This window comes from Haliaeetus leucocephalus, unplaced genomic scaffold (assembly GCF_000737465.1).
Source record: "Haliaeetus leucocephalus isolate CR32 unplaced genomic scaffold, Haliaeetus_leucocephalus-4.0 Scaffold228, whole genome shotgun sequence".
Lineage (NCBI taxonomy): Eukaryota > Metazoa > Chordata > Aves > Accipitriformes > Accipitridae > Haliaeetus > Haliaeetus leucocephalus.
In genome coordinates, this window is record NW_010972664.1 from 18,539,996 (window position 1) to 18,557,770 (window position 17,775).

General features: G+C 39.3%; 1 long non-coding RNA gene across 1 annotated transcript in view; it reads right to left on the reverse strand.

Moving 5' to 3' along the window:
* Window positions 1-731: 731 nt before the first annotated feature.
* LOC104831687 overlaps window positions 732-17,775 on the reverse strand; it is a 143,300-nt gene continuing 126,256 nt past the window's right edge. The window contains exon 4 of the long non-coding RNA XR_774319.1: window positions 732-1,173. This is a non-coding gene — a long non-coding RNA (uncharacterized LOC104831687). The remainder of the gene's footprint in view (window positions 1,174-17,775) is intronic.

Below are 17,775 nucleotides of genomic sequence, written 5' to 3' on the forward strand. Positions count from 1 at the left end.
CCTGCCTGAGTCACGCTTGGCGCTCCATGCTGGAAGGGGCATGCATTAGCTGCCCACACTGTACTGTACCCTTCAGCTAGTTTAAAATAAATCTTTAAAATACAGTTTAAAAAAAACAAAAGGGGAGGGGGGGTAGGGAAAAAAAATCCCATGTAATAGTTAAAATATTTTAACACTGAAGTACAAAAGTACCACTTTGGAAGAAGGCTCTGGATTTCCTTACAGACTGCACATTTTGATCTTAAACAAGAAAACAAACCAACTTTGCCTTGTAATATTCCACAGCTTTGTGCCGTCCAACTAAAATAAATTTTTTCCTACTATCTACAAGCTCCTGGATTTTTATTCATATATTATTTCATTAAATTCAGAGTATCTGAATCTGCTATATTTTCCAATCCTCTTTTGCATGCCTGTTGTTCAGCCACTGAAGTTCCAAATCTTAATTATTGTCCCAAATACATTCAATAAGCAGATTCTAAATAAGGGTAGATCCGACTGATGTACGATCTGACTTGCATGTATGGAATAACTATGCTCTTAGAAAGAGACTCCTTTCTTGCTGAGAGACGCAAGACATTATTTTGACTGTTTGTTGTGTCACAGCACAGATGAATTCGGCATTTCTGCCTTCATCTACAGCCTAAAGCAGCTGAAGCTCCCTGTGATGTCATCAGAAAGTTGTTTGGTTTTTTTCTTGTATAAAGGAGAAGAATTTGTTATGACATCACGAAAAGAGAATAACCTATATTTTATGCTATAAGGAATCTTCTGCTACTTTCTGTTATCTCTGCACCAAAGTGCAGAAATCCTCACTGACAAAGCGACAGGAACTGTAAGTCAACAAACACAGAGATGTACACTATTCCTAATAATATTCAAAACAAAGCAGAAGAGAATGATCTATTCAGGGTTCTGAAATTAAAGATCTGTAAGATGTAAATTCTGGTTTAGTTTTTAAATAAAACATCCTTTGAACTTCTGAATCCCATTCAAGGGGACTCTGACCTTTATCCAAGACCAGCTACTATGCTAACACTTGGGATGCATATAGAGTAAAAATACGGACAAAAGGTACCGGAAAAGCTTTTACTTACAGGAATGCAGTGCAGCTTAATCTTTTTGTTTTTAAGGTGCAGTGATTTCAGCATCTACAATGTAACTTCAGGCAGTCTGAAAAGAAACAGGTTAAAATCTCTTTCAGTTATAATTGGTATTTCAGATTTAATTAAAAATTAAACTTTCATAATGTTTCACCATCCAAAGCAATGCATTATCAGTCAAGCGTAGCCTTTTTTTTTTTTTTGTTAAAAGAAGCTCTTCCCAGAGTAGTTTGCAATGAAAGAAGAAGGGGAAAAAGGCAATTGAGAGTAGCAAAATATATTTCTTCAGCAAAAGATCTCTGAATAACTTGGAAAGAAGCCTTCTGCCACTTAATTTTAACAATCAACCTTATACTAATTAAAAAAAAATAAGCATCACAATTAAAGAAGACAGAAAAACACCACCACATACCAACGACTGTGAGGGGAAAAAATGTTAATTTCAGCAAAACAAGGACATTGCTAGGACCAGAACATACGCACCAAAAGGAAAAATATGGTTTTACATAATGCCAGCCAACAACATTTTTTTAAAATTCGTTCTACAGCATGTAGCACTTTCAGACTGTTGCATGGAGGAGCAGAGAAAGACAAGTTCAAAAAGAGGAAAGCTGTTTTTAAAGCGTACAAGGCAAAAGGTCCCTTGCACCCTTTTGTTAAAGGATATGAAATAACTACTTTATAAAACTGCAAGGTTTCTTATCGTGTAAAATAAATGTCATTTTACTGTGCAAAACAGATGATTAAGAAGTGGTAGCTGTAGACATAGCATTTGAACAGATGCAAAAAAAAAATTTTTTTTTTTTCCAAAATGCAGTTGGAATGACAATAAAACTCCAGGGGTTGCACCATAAATATGAGTTTAAATGTTAGACTGGAGTTTAAAACCTGTGGTTTTAATTATGTCTAATTATAAAGGCTCCAAAACCAGAAGAAATGAGAAAAACAAAAAATATTAATAATAAATTAAAACAATTTTGCAATAAGTTGTCAGGATTTGGCCTCATAATAACAAACCATACAGCAATTTACAGAGACACATACAATGTACCAATGATTCATTAAAGGAACAAATCAAAACTTGATTAAATTTTATTTTTAAAAGGTGACAGCATAACTTGCCTAATTTACCCCATTCAAAGTCAAAGCTATTCTCATCACCAGCAGCACACTGAGAGAGATCTGCAAATAATCCTGGATGAGAATCTAATGCTGATTTTGAATGTCCCACAGACCGGGGGCAATTCCTAAGTGAAATTTTTTCTTTGTTCTCCCATGAGTAAAAATCCAGTTCTTCAGACTTTAGTGTTACATGAGCCTTCCCAATCCGTCCCCACAGATGTTTAAAAAGAAACGCACTGTATCAGACGATATACTGTCACACCAACCTGTTCATACGCACATCTATACCACACATGGGAACACGCTCGGGAACTTATTTTTAGGTTTAACTTTTCCACTCCGTCAAGATCAGAGGTATTGAAAAGCAGGAGGCAAAGCAGAGAGTACGGAAGGGGACAGCACAGCAAGAATTATCAAATCTTATGCAGAACCGATTCTTGAGCATTCGAATGAAGGAACAAGAGCCCCCGACAGAGGCACTAGGACGATGCTGCCACAGGATAACCTTTATAGGCTTGGATGAAATTCTTCTTCAAGGAACCATTTGAGAAATGTGTTCCTCGTCCTTTAGACAATCTTTATATAAAATAACACTCCTCCTTTCTGCTGACTGGCATCTAGTAAGATAGACAGAGGAGCAGTGGAGAAATCCAGGCAAAAAAAAAAATGGTAAGTCCATCAGAAGTAGGCAGCAGCACAACTGCCGGATAGGTGATAACAGCTTCAGCCTCTGGACTTCCATTTCTTTCCCTTCCTTCCCCTTCCAAATTTACCCTTTTCTAACATCTTCAGGACTGTAACGCTAGCCTGCTGGCAGGGAAGGAGAGGGGCAGCGGTATTTGCAATCCAAAGCTATTTCTTTTAATGATTGCAATGAAAAACTGACCTCAACTGAGAAAACAAAGAGCATTCACTGAGGGTGAAATGTATCCCTGTATAGAGAGCCAGCATACAGACTGCTCCACTGAAGCCCTATTCCGATGACCTAAATAGGAATAAATCGGTGCATGGACTTCATCACAGTGAATTTTGTCCAAAACCCCCATTTTCTTGTCAAGAAGGAGGAAGCATTTAGCCTTCTCCTATCAAAACACAAAGGTACAGCACCCCCTTCCCATGCTGGGCACTATCCCGACAACTGCTCTTCCCTGGATTTTCCTAGCAGTTTTAACCTGAAGTTCTTCCCGCTTCGTGCGCATTCTTCTGACTGGAAAGGAAAAGGAGGAAACCCAACATCTAGCGTTACTCTGCAAGTTAAGCCCCAGGGCACAGTGCCTGCACGCACTACAATCCACCCAATAAAAGATCCACCCGTTAACAGAAACGGAGCCTCGGAAACAGCTCGCTGTGAAAGCGTGTTCACCGCCGTCCTCAAAAACTTCAATTAAATAACTTTAGTTAACCGAACACCTGACATACAAAACACGCAGCCAGAGAGCATCTTAAAGAGCTATTTTAGCTACAAGTTGGAGTTAAACCCAGAGCAAAACCTACAGAAAACCTCATTAAACCCAGAATATCAATCACTGCCACTTTAATAACGTCTTCCTTTTACAAACTGAGAAATCTGTGACCTCGAGATGAAACTATTTAGACAGGTATGTATGAGTGAGAGGTAGAAATGGAGGCAGCTTCTTAGGCAGGACCCGCGTTCCTGCACACGGGTGAGCACACTTAGCACGCACTGTGGGGCAGGGGACCGTTGTCTGAAAAGAGTGCTCTGATCCCTTTCTGGAAAGCAAGAGACGTGGCTCAAGAACAGCCGGTGAACTTTTGCTTGAGAGAGGCCCAAGAGCTGGAATTGCAAGAATGAGGAGTACGGCAGGTCAGGAATGAGGTATGTTAGTAGAGCGTTAACACGAGAGCAAGTATTAGCTCTCAGTAAAGGCTTTAAAAACAAATATTAGAAGGTAAACATGTTTTGCTCTGCTTTCTCGTGATTCTCGCTTGCCATAAAGTTTATGCAGAGCCTGAAAACTGTGAGAGCAAAGCTACTGCCTGTACAACGACCAAAGTTCATAAGCAGTATTCCACGACTTCTATGGCACCTGACTCTAGTGTGCCTGACTCATGTTTATGGTCTAGTCCCCCGCTTTCATAGGAACCACATTCACTCCACCTAAAAATTAAAGAGAAGGAAAAAAGTATCATTTGTCATTGGAAAACATTTCAGAAGATGCCAGCCTTCTGCAACCTCTTGCAATAAGGAAGGTCCGTATCTGTAAGGGTTTGATTTTCCTTGAATACTTGAAGTCAGCTGGAGCAAGTTAATGAGAATCATATACAGTTGATTAGTTATGAGGAGAGGGAATGCTAGGAGAGAACACAGCAGAACACTTATCGATATCTTTTGAATTTTCTACATAGAATTTACAACACTAGTCAATTGATCTTTTTCAAACTACTTGCTCATATCATTGCTCTCACTTCTAGAACTGCAAATCAATGATGAAGCAACTGCTACAAATAACTGTTCACAGAAAGTAAAATACCAACATCCTTAACTCAGGAAAAAACCCATTGATTATATTAAGAAAGCCTTCTTCAACAACCAGGGGAAGGGTGTTGGGGGGACGACGACGACGACCAAAAAAACCAAAATAATGAACAAAAAAAATCAAGCCCATTACTGTCAAGAGAATTTTCAAATAATCTCAGAGGCCAGTCAAGAGACCGCATTCCAGCTTCAGAATCCAAACATTGACTTAGGATATAGCCCAGATTACTTTCTGGCATTTTAGGTTTGAAAACATAAGCAGGGCCATGGACTAATTGTGTCACAGAAATCAGAGACAGAGGTCGATGCTGTACAGGCTCCTCATCTAACAACAAATAAGCAAACTTTGAAATTGGAACCAGTATAGACACATCAGCACAATGTTCTGACTAGGCTCATCAGTAATGCAAAAGAACAAATCTTATTAACATAGATACAGCATTACGCTACTGCTTTTTTAAGGTGAATTCACTTTAGTTGATATTAGGTCTCTATAAGCAGGTTTATTTTGCCACCCGTCTCTTGTCTGTGGGGGAAAAAAAAAAAAAAAGGGGGGGGGGGGGGAAGTAATGCCTATGCTTAAAGAATCCTCTCAAAAAGGAACGTTTTCCTGAACTGGAGCCTTTTGTACTCTTTCAAAAGTACAAAGGAGTTTTGGTGATTTCCAGTTCTGTCTTTGAACTCATGGCCATTTTTATGGTATAGCAGTGCTGAACCAGGCTTCTTCCTAATCCTAGGCTCAAACTGGGGTCACAGGGCTGCTGGTGGGAGAAACCCAGTTTTTGTGATTTAGTAGAACAGGACCAGAGGAAAACCTACAGCGTAATGCTGGGATCGAGGGTTCCTGCCACTGCAAGAACTGACAACAGGAGACCAAAGGTTTCTTTGTCAAAATGGTAAATCTCCATCTGTTATTAGTTCACTGCAAAGCTGCGTGCCCACAGAGATTTCATCTTCCTTATGGCATTCATCTTTTGAGTTTACTTTCCCAGTGAAGACTGTATCCATTACACATTTTAATTTCCAAACCATGGCTGTTTCAGCTAGAAAAGCATTTTAATCAGGAAAAAGGTGTATTTTTGGCTACTTTTCACATACCCCTCACTCCCCAACAGCATTTGAACTATTTTCGTTCAAGTATGAAAAATACTGCCTTTGGGCAAAGACTAACACTCCTTGAAATTTGAGTTTCAGAAAGTTAGAGACACTCAGCTGAATAAAAGCCACGATGCATAACCCACCATAACGGCGGCTTTGAAACAGGTACTGGATGCAATTTCACCACAAGGGCCCTCATACCTGTTAAACATGTCGGATCCCTTAATAGCACAGTCCACCCCTCTCATTTATTCCTACTGCTAACAGAATAAGCAACAAGCACTTGAGAAGCCCAGCTGTGAAAGCACATTAGAAGCTCAACTTCTCAACCCGCTGAAGAGTTAGTCTCCTCACAACTGCACTTAAGACCTGCCCTGGACTCCTAAAGTGCAGTTTAACTGGTAGTTCTGCTATAGCCAGGTGGGACCCAGCATCCTTCTACCTACCTCTTGAAGCTTTCCTCCTACACAGGGGCGATGATGGTAATCAAGTTGGCTGCTGAAAACCATGATATTCCCTATTCCAACTGTTTTCTTGCACAAGCTGTCCCTAGATCCTGTTTATGTTCCCAAGGAACAGGAACAGTGACAGCATGCAGCTTTCACGAGGCCTTGCCCAAACAATTCTTTCTGTAAAGATACAGCTTTTTTGTGAAGCAGCTCTGAAGCTGCTACGCTCTGAGCATCTCTTGGAATACAGCTTGAGGACTTTGCTTATGCCCTTTACAAGTTATTGTAGCATATAAGCATCTCCCACTTCTTTTCAAGGTTCATAATGCTTTGATCTTCACAGCCTCACTGCTCCTGTTGAATGGCATCATCTCCCATGGCTCAAATTATCTTTAGTGCATAGAATGATAATACCTGTTAAGAAGCAGGCTCTATCATACAATCACAGCAGAACCTTCACATTTATTCTGGTTTAACACAGAAACTTACATCAATAAATGTTTCATTGTGATGGGTATTTCAGTGCAGTGACAAACTGGGCGGCTAAAGGAAATGTGGCGGATATAATTTGTTTGGATTTTAGCAAGGCCTTTGACACTGTACCACACAGGAAGCTCATAGAGAGACTAGAGAATTACGGTCTGGATAATAATACAATAAGGTGGATAAAAACTGTCTGACGGATAGGAAGCAATGAGTTATTAATCAATGGTATTAGATAAGAATAGTCTACTCCGATGCCGAGCAGTAGGTGCTAGGACTGTTATCATTAAAGAGATTCATTAAGGATGAGAAAAAGAATGTAAATATTGACAGCATCCAAAACTGACTGATGATTCAGAAATGAGAAATGTATCAAATATGAAAGGAATCAAAATTGTAAGATCCAAATAATGGAGACGTGCATGAGCCAGAACAATGTAGTACTTGATGTATCTTAAAATGTAAAAAAATCTTTATTAAAAATTGATACAAAATTTGGTTGTGAACTCAGAAATACAAGGTTTTCACTGTGTGAGCATATGACTTAGTCATGTTACTCTGCACTGATACGGTCTACTTGTGAAACTGGCTCCCTTGCAAAGCAAACTAAAGTAAAAATTGCAGCCACTGTGGTCAGGGAAGATCATCTGGCTTCTTTTCTTAGAGTAAGGATATTAGTTCTAATGACTAAAATTTTAAAGTAATCACATATCCTTAAATTCTTCTTTGGAAACAGGGTCCTCCTTTAGTTGTAGTCCTGAATTTCCACTGCCCTGCACAGTTAAAGCCTTTTCGTTGCAGATTTCTGGTACAGGAGGTGACATTCAGTTATCCCCACAGAGACGCTGTGTACACGTAATACTTGCAGTTTAACGGGTACTCCCTCTCCACTTTCTTCACAGATCTGCCCTGAAGAAGTTCAGTCTGACCCTTATCTATGAAAGGGCAAGATCTTGGATGAAAGGCAATATACTGAGGTGAAATGAAAAACCACATGGCAATGCACATACATTTCATGGGACATATGGCAGAGAAGATCAAAGTGATAAATCTTTATTTTGAATTCTAAATATCCCCAAGTGTTGAGCAATTAAACATGGCAGTTGAATATTTCCGGGATAAACTCAGCAACATCAGCAAGTGTCGTGGTTTAACTCCAGCCAGCTAGTAAGCACCACGCAACTGCTCGCTCACTTCCCCCCCGCACAACCCCCGGTGGGATGGGGAGGAGAATTAGAGAAAAAAAAAAAAAGTAAAACTCATAGATTGAGATAAAAATGGTTTAATAATTAAAATAAAATAAAATATAATAATAGTAAAGAAAAGGGAGATTAAAAAAAAAGAGAAATGTAACCCAAGAAAAACAAGTGATGCACAATGCAATTGCTCACCACTTGCTGACCGATGCCCAGCCAGTCCCCGAGCAGTGATCATCCCCTCCTGGCCAACTCTCCCAAGTTTACATACCAAGTGTGACGTCCTATTGTATGGAATATCCCTTTGGCTAGTTCGGGCCACCTGTCCTGGCCATCCTCCCACCCAGCTTCTTGGGCACCTCCTCACTGGCAGAGCATGGGAAGCTGAAAAGTCCTTAATTTGGGATAAGGACTACTTAGCAATGACTAAAACGTCGGTATGTTATCAACATTATTCTTATACTAAATCCAAAACATAGCACTGTACCAGCTACTAGGAAGAAAATCAACTCTACCCCAGCCGAGACCAGGACAGCAAGACATGAAGTTCACTACATTGTGCCTCTTTCTCTGTTACTAATGCTGAACTTTCCTCTTCCTTGTACGGAGAACACACCCCCAGCACCACAGCCTCAGTTTACTTGTGCTGGCCCAAAAATAAGGACAAAATAGCTTTTATTCTCCTCTTTCTTGAGACAGCAAAAGCAAACTGAGTGAGTAAAGGCTGCAGGTTTTCAACAGCAAGAAACTTTGGAAAGTTGTCACAACTCTTGCTCTTGACTTATCGTTAATGGTCCATTGCCTTGCAATCTGACATCAGGAGACTGTACCTAGTAAGCCAGCTCCTTTTTGAGATCCATCATCTATGTTTTTGGGACCTTTGATCTTCTCCCAGGACGTACGATACATCTTCTACCCTCACGCAGCAGCCTAACCCCACGTCCCTGACAAGCAGGTCCTTCCCTCTTCTGTGAGATTCTGTGAAAATCTGCCTTCCCTTGTTCACACACAGAGCTTTCATTCCCCCTCCTTTGCTGCAGAGAGAGAAAGGATTAGGATGAAGGTGTGACACTCCTCTCACAGGAGCAAAAGACAAGGAGGGAAGCGGTATCAGCATGGAGGCATGAATTTGTAGTTCTAGTTGATGCCAGAGGAGCAGAAAGAACTCTGCAGCTCTCCAGAGCGGCAACGGCAAGTGTGGCTTCTGGGGCCCTGGAACACTTTAGTTGGACAGGAGGTCCATCACTGTTTTGCTCTCCTAAGCAGCCACCTACTCTGTCCACGTAAAGTAGTTTTTAAAAGGGCCTTCTGCCCACGCTTCCTTTGGAACGTATCTCTACAGGCCTACCAAGGACCTTGGGAGGAACTCGGGACTTTGACGCGTAGGAAGGGACATGCTACCTTTTAATAGAAAGTACAGTTAACAGAAAGTAAAGTGAGGACTACAGGCTAAGTTTGGACTTCATACAAGCAGGTGCACCTCAAGTGGTATCGGGACTCTTCCGGATTATGCGCGGACTGAGTTTATCCCACCCTGCACAGAAGCACAAATCAATGCACTCTTTTACTTAGGCACATTATTTATTCTTTTGCCAGTAGACCATTAACCTGAAGTCCAAAACCAGCTTGCACAATGTCATGCACAAACCATGCCCAGAAGTTTCACATTATTTCAAGTTTATGTAACTGCCATATTAAGCTCAAGGCCCAAGGAGGATACTGAACAATATCTTATTGTACAGGCCATTGAGATTCAATATTACAGGGACAATGCTACTAAACCCCCCCAATTTCATTCATCTCGGAAATCGTTGGAAATTTAATACCAGAGGACTTTGAGACCTTTGGACTGTATTGTAAATCTGCTGCTTAAACTTTTAATGTAACACCAATGCGAGGTCTCAAATATTTCCCAGTAAAGTCCATATATATAATTCTTGTTTAATTAGACATCATCCTACAAGAAGTGAAATTCAGACCAAGCTGGAACTATACAAAAGTTCAGGGAAGTTCAGTTCCTGCATTATGATTTGGCAAAGCTCTACTGTAATTTTTTTTCCCCGGAAACAATAAAGAAAAAGAGAACATATCAGCAACGATTTGATCTGATCACTGTGTCAGAACACGAAATAATATTTGGAAAAAAAAGGAGAAAAAAAATCTTCCATTTACTTTCAATATTAGTATAAACAACAAAAAGGTTTTTATACTGCCAGCCACATCCTGCAAAATCTAGCTAATAAAGCAACAGCATAATTACTAGATAAGTTTAAAATGGATTTTTAAAAAGAATGGCTACTTTTGCTGGAGGCAAAGTATATCTAAATACGTTGCAGGACTGGATTCAAAAACCTCAGCATCCTGCCAGCCTGGTCCAATACAAATTATGTTTGTAGTTATTCCAGGGACCTTGAGCTATAGTGTGTACACACTTAAATCTATGCAATATTTATCTCTGCTTCAAATACGTAAGAAGAGTACACGCTAAGTAGAAGCTCAGGCTAGTAGGGCTTCTGCAATCGCTGAACTGTTCAAAGTGCCAAGACTAAAATTCAGTCTGGCTCCATTTGCAGTACAAAACCAAAAAAGCCCTAACATACAGTAAAATATTATTATTAGAAAAGTAAGATTGGGTATTCAACCTGTTCCATAATCTATGTTTAAACAAAACAGATGAGATCAAATGCACCCCCCTGGTGGTCAACCAAACTACAGAATTGAAACTGGTATATAATTTTTTTAGCAGTAAAAAAATTCTAACAAAAAATTAAGTTCCATCATGTTAACACTACTACTGGGTAAAGGACTGCAAGCCCATATGCAAATTATGTTCCAGGTAAAGAAGAAGAAAAGTTCAGCTATGCAACTGGTAACTAGATTTCTAATAAAATAACAACTTCATTCTTTTTCAAGTCTTTTCCAAAATACCAGAAGTGATTAGAACACATTATGGACCAGTCACTTGCCAAGTTTCATGTTTGAAATCAAAGCTGTTTTAAAATTTCCTGAACAACAAAAAAGCATTTTAAAACTGGTAACATTCAGTCATGGTGATATAAGCAAATACCAGCCAATCTGAATCTTGGAACGTTCTTGATCTAATGCCTTTGTGTTGCCACTAAGCCCAGAAAAATATTTCAGGCCCAATTGCTAAGACAGTGAAAATAATATTCACAGATAAAAAAAAAGCTACATATTATACAACTACACTTTTTATTTCTTCAATATACCTTGATGGAATTAAAAGCAGAGATCCTTCAAGAGTTTTTCTCATCATAACTGAGATGCATCTACATTCACCAAAGATGAACCTGCCTGTAATTTGCATGGAAGATCTAAAACCCTTCTCCTTCCCTCCTCTGCACCTCCCCCAGAAAGAGCTCAGCACTCCTGAAGTATGTTCTCTACAAATAACTATATAAAGGAAGTTGGTCTATCATGGAGGAGCTGCTTAGCTTCTCATACGCTGAGGAACTCTTTTTGAAATAATGCAGACCAGCACCACCTTACTCCCCCCAACCCCCTCAAATACTAATCAATGCATAAGGAACAAAATTTGAACCTGTGTCTTCCACAGTAAAGGTATTTGCAAAATACATTAAGGCTGCCAGGAAACAAAACACCAACTGCTATTCCACTCTATGGCTACCTTTTTTTAAGATTGTTGCCCATTTACTCCAACGTGTGCAAGCAGAAAAAAGATATATGGTAAGAAGCCAAACTTTAGGGCAATAGATTACAAGAAAAAGAACAAAATTCTAAGAGTTATATACACCTATAAATTCTCATTATGCATCTGTGTGTACTAATACAGACTATTACATAAAATACTGTATTATTTAATGTCAATTGAATGGAAGTTTGCTTTTAATTACATGTAGTCAACTGTCCCTGTAAGCAGTTGGTACAGTAACTGGGCAGAAATTCCCAAACATATTCAGCCTTTCCTCCTTGAATCTCAGAATTATTTAAAAACACACTTTCTTTCTCATGAAGAGATAACAGTGATGCCAACACCACCTACATTATTCCCCCGGCAGATCTGGAGATGCTGGAGCAGAACTCAGAAGTCCAGCTGCCAGATCCTCTGCTGTAACCATCTGATAGAAGACTCTCCCTCATGCATTTCTCTCTTTTAGCTTAAGTTGTTATACTCTTTAACAATGCCCTAGGACATTAATGGCTTCATATTTGCTAACTGTGACTGAAGCTCATATTTGGGCAAGAGAGGAACTTTCCATCTCCTGAGCTATAACTCAAACCAGCCCAGAATTTTATGTAGTCAGCGATCTCCTTTCTGTCCTCACTGACTGGAAGTCTGCATTAATAAATAATAACCAGTACAGCAGGGCCCTGATGTTCACAGTGACAAATAAAGATCTCTCTAATGTATTTAAAAATGCTTCTTGCACTGGTGAATTACAGGAGAAGAGTTGTTTTTTCTTTGTTCTAAGCCACATTAAGTCCAAAAGGAGGAAGTCCTACACAGTAAATGTGTACAGAACTATTTCCTACCTCTGCAGGCTGCAGAAAATCCCACTGTGTTAAGTAATATGGCACCAAAGCCACTTAAACATATTAGCCTATTAAATGTGCATTCCCTTATTGTTCTTAAAATGCTAACTAAATGTTCCAGGCCACTGTTTATTTGTAGGACTTCTGAAGATTCATGCACTACCACCATTTCTCTTAAAGCAGCATGATGGCCAACGTACCGCTGGTGAGGCTCTTGCTGACAGCCTGCAGAAAACTCGTTAGTCACATTGCTCTGGCTCACCTTATTCCCAGTTGCTAAACTGCATTCAAAAAAACCAAACAAAAAAAAACCCCAAAAAACAGCCAGCTAAAAATACATTCAACATTTAACTTTGCACTGGAAGCACGCACAGTTAGTTTTCAACTAGAAAACTACACAATTCCATCCTGGAGGGGAGAAAAGCCTCACAGCTATGAATAAGAGGAAGATTGTCTCAGATTTCCTAAGATGCCTCCCATATTAAGACGTGTCCATATCAGGAAAAAATTAAGAACCCTATCTTTAAGTTCCCACAAGTACAGTTCCAATTAGGAAGGGTTCTTAGCTTTGAGCTATCACTGTGCTAAAAATAGAGATGTTCAGGAAACACATTACTCTCAAAAGTGATTTCACATACAATCTGTAAACACGTTGCCCTTTTAGGTAAAATGGCAATTGTTTGGAAGCCAGAAATATTAAAGTGGAACGGATCTTTAAAGATAGCTTGCAATCCTAAAAATTGAAATCTGTGCCTTTTTTTGTTTTCTGTAAAAAAGAGGCTGAAGGGACTAAGTACAGTAGGGATGGGGGAGGAAGGAGAGTGAAAAGAAACTTCTGCACTTTTGCTTTGAAAGTTTTTTGTTTATACACACATAGATATATATATACATATATAAAAGAAATGCAGGTGTTCTTTTCTTTTCATAACCCTGAATGCATCTCTGTGGGACATGACTTCTACCAATCCCAAATTTTGTCACGTTTTATGCAAATTTCATGTTTTCATTTTATCAGATATGGTTTATAAAAGACAACTTAAGACTCGCACAGGTTATAAGTACAATGCTGTCATAGTTTCCTTTTGTAAAAACTTCTTTTATTTTTTTTTTTTCCCCCTTTTAGGATTCCTTATTTTTCTTTTCTGTTGTACCTTCCCTTTGCACTTTGAGTGGTACAATGCTATTTTCCTGAAAGGTATGGTGGACAACTTCTGGGTTGGCAGGTGCAGAACACTGGATGATTATATTTAATATTAAAGTTGGAGGTATTAAGCAGGAAAGCGATTTTTATTCTTCCAGGTGTTCAAAATACTGTTTGTTAAGATTCTTAATGCAAGTTCTTAAGCAATACTTGGAAAACTACATATCTTGCTAAAAGAACCAACAGAACTTTCAATACAGAATTGAAACTGTGTAATCTCATCTAAGGATTTCAAGTCCTCTATTAAAGTAAAGAAAAATAATTTCTGTCATTGCCATGACTTGAAGGAAAGAGACACAGACAGATAAGCCAGACCGGACAAGAATTTTGAGGAGAACGATAATCTGTTCCTTCTTTTCTGAACTCTCTCAGAAGGAGATTAAAGTGCAAAGATCCAAAACTGAGCTTGTGTCTATCCAAGAAGAATTAAACAAGTGCTACTGCCAGTGAAACTCCTACAGATAACTCTGCTAGCATCACTCACCCTACAGTATCAATGACATTAGTGGAAGATTAAAAGCTAAAATAATACGCTGCATGGTTAGAGCCAAGGGTGAAGGAAAGCAATAAAGTGAATCATCACTGCAGATCCCTTCTTGCAACCAAGTAGCATGGTTCTTCATAATGCCATGCCGTGCCAACGGGGTTGTACATCGAGAACCAAAATAGCAGCCCCTTCTGCTTGGCCTAAACAAAATAACTGTACAAGGACATCAGAGAAGGTCTAGAATCCTCTCTTCTAAACTAGAACATCTCTAGTTTTTAACCACCTCTTCATAGTCAGTACTTCACTCTGCATTTAAGAAAGGTGTCATGCTATACTGACACTGTAAGTAATGCCACAGGAACCACATAGCAATGAACTCATCTGTTACACCACCACCACCCCTGGCCCTGTCTACAGAGGTGCCCAGAAGCAGCCTTCTATTTTCCTCCACTATAGATAACAGCTACGTAGCTCAAGGCTTCACACCTCATTTGTAGAGACATCCTAATGTGGTCTTTGTCACACACAGTTTCCCATCATCTTTTGACAACTGGGACAAGTTGGCCCTCTGTTAATAACTGCTGGTAAAAATAAAGCAAGTCCTGAGTTGAAAAAAAATGCATGAAATATAATTTGGCATAGTCTAATGTAACTTCTGACTGATGACCCCTGAGATTTCTTGCATTATGCCTGCTGGCTGATACTCACTGAAGACTCCCCACAGAATAGAAGAAAAGACTCGGAGACCAGATTGTACAGAAAACCATATGTGGCGGTAGTAACTATGGAAAATTTGGTAGCGTCACAGACCCCTGTAGAGGAAGCAGCCTCATCTCAACTTTCCACACCACAGAACAAACCACCCCCCTGCCCCAAAAAATCAACACAGAACACCCTCTCCATTTTATGAAGTGCTACAATAAATTCTGAAAACACGAACCGTTTCATTACACAGACAAGAAATGTGAAATTTATGACATATCAAATGGTCAGCCTCATGCCTGGCAGACAGCTCAAACTCTGTGTATGCAAAGTAATCAAAGTTCAAGGACCACAAGGACAGCAAACTCAGTTAATCGGAACCATTTTGGGCTCTTGAAGGTCACACAATAGCCAACTAAAAGCCAGGAACAATAAGCCATCTTCTATACAGAGCTGTACCTGTTATATTCTCACCATCCTTCCAACCTAAAAAGCATCACAGAAGATTCCCACACCACCAGAGAGAAATCAAACAAATTCTGTGAAAGAGTTTGACACAAGCAGAAAGTTCCTTCTTTTGAAAAACCCATGGCATAGCCAAAGCAGAGGCTGTAGCACACGAGAAGTAGAAGTACACTAGGCTGGGTAGAATTGATATTTGCTTGCCTTGAATCCAAACATAAGTACATTGCAATTGGTCACTGACATGAGTAGGTAATATTTTGTAAGACCCTAATACTAACAGCAGAACTGGACAAAATGCATAAACATTCTGTAGTACAGCTAAGCACCAGGATGCAAGTAACATATATTCACAAAGGGGCAAATGGATACTTGCGTTATTGCTGCAGAAAAGGGGGTACAGGAAAATATGTGAGAAGTACTAAAATCTCCAGGATAACAAAAAGGGACATAGAATAGGCAGGAAAGGAATCTTCAGGATTATGCTGGTTCCAGCAGATAAAGCTGGGAAAATGTCTGATAGAAATAGAACAAGTGCTTGTCTAAAATATAAGATAATGGTGGGAGCAGATGAGATTACCCCCATTTTGGTGGGGCGAAAGAGGGATGAGAAGCATAAAAACCTTGAAGAAGAGCAAATGAAAAAATGAGGAATAAAGAAGTCACTTCCTTCACGAAAGAGCTCTTGACTGATGACCTCAGCCTTGGTGACTAAGACCACCCGGGACTGTAGGACAACCACAAGGTATCAACTCTGTGGTATTGTACACTCGCAGCTAATGTAGAATGGGACTGTTAAGAACCAACTGTTTGAATATGCAGTGATAATAACTAATAGCGATTAAGAACTATTGGCTACATGTATTGTTAATGAATTCCAGTCTAGTAAAGATTTGCTTTTAAGCTTTAAGCTGGCCTGACTTACCAGTCTTCCAAACACTCTTTCATTGTAACTGATGCTGATACCCAGCTTCCCACTGCACAGCTCATATGTCACATCACATATTAAATAAGAAAAGAATAGGGGTATTGGCTCTAGCATACAGACAGGTGAAAGGAATGAAAAAGAAGCCTTGATGCTTTAATTTTCACAGATTTGCCAGTGTATGATCAAAAAAACCCCAAGCAAGTAAACTCATGTAGTCTGTTTCTGCTATGGCAAGTTTCAACTGGCAATAAAACATAGATAGTACATGAAGAGTTAAACAAATCTCTCCTAATTTCTGGGAAATCTTTTTATTAACAATAAGCTAATGTTCAGGTAAACTTCTCAAACCCACAAATGCTCTTAGGTCTCCCTTCTTCAGGCTGCACAGTCCATACCCAAACTGTCCTCAATTCAGAGAAACATTTTCACCTGCATTATTCAATCAGTAGAACCTGCTCAAACCTTTCAGTACGAATCACTATCAAGACATATGTCAGCATATCTTAAGAAAATACTGACTGTTTACCATTACCTTCTACCTTCTCAGTATTTAGCAATAAAGAACCCTTAGATCCTCAATCAGGAATCTGAAAAAAGCCCCTCATCCCATGCAGAGATCGATTCAATCAATTGGTATTTTCTTACTGCATAAAGAGACAAGTGGTTTGGCAAAGGTTGTAGAGCAAATCCTTGGTTAAACGTGGAATTACTAAGGATATCCTATCTCTGGATACCAGCTTTTTCTCTTGGTCTCCTTAAGGCTAAAATTGTGCTGTCTGGACACATCCTCTCCCTAATACTCTTTTAATTTACCAGTTTCAGTGAAATTTGCTAGAGGGGTATAACCCTGAATAAAAAAGCTCATTCCTACAAGCTTCATAAAAAAAGGCAGGGGTAGAAAAAGCCACTACTAATTTCCCCCAGACAGAACCAACAGTACAAGTTCATACCTTAAGCACCACAGACTTGGATTTATAAACATCTCAAAACCCAGAAAATACTTCGGTGAGAGGTCACACCTTCTTATGCAGCAAATCAATCAACCATAACACTAATCCACAGAAAATCTAGATTCATGAATTCCAGTGCTCACTGAACTAATTCTTCCTTGAAAATTAATAGAAGTGCATTCTTCTCCTCTACCACCTTCAGCAGTCCTGATAAAAATGAACCTTATGACAAGAAGTCTTCACATTAACTTCTTGAGGTGGGAGAAAGAGTACATATCACCAAGAAGCAACATTTTGATAAAAAAGTCTTCTGCTTTTAATCGACAGCTAAAGTCCAAAGACTAGACCTGCATTCCAGATCTATTGAGCAGTTAATACCTGCTTTTGGCTAAGATGAACAGTTTGCATGCCCTATAGAGAGAGGAGGTGTAACAAACATCGGTAAAGAAAAACAAAACTCTCAAATATGTTATTAGAGGAATCTGCCAATATTTTGGATATCTGGTATCTTTATGTGCTAATGTCTTAAGCTGTCCAGAATATTCTTCTGAATCTGGAGTAAGGGGGAAAGTTGATTTCTGC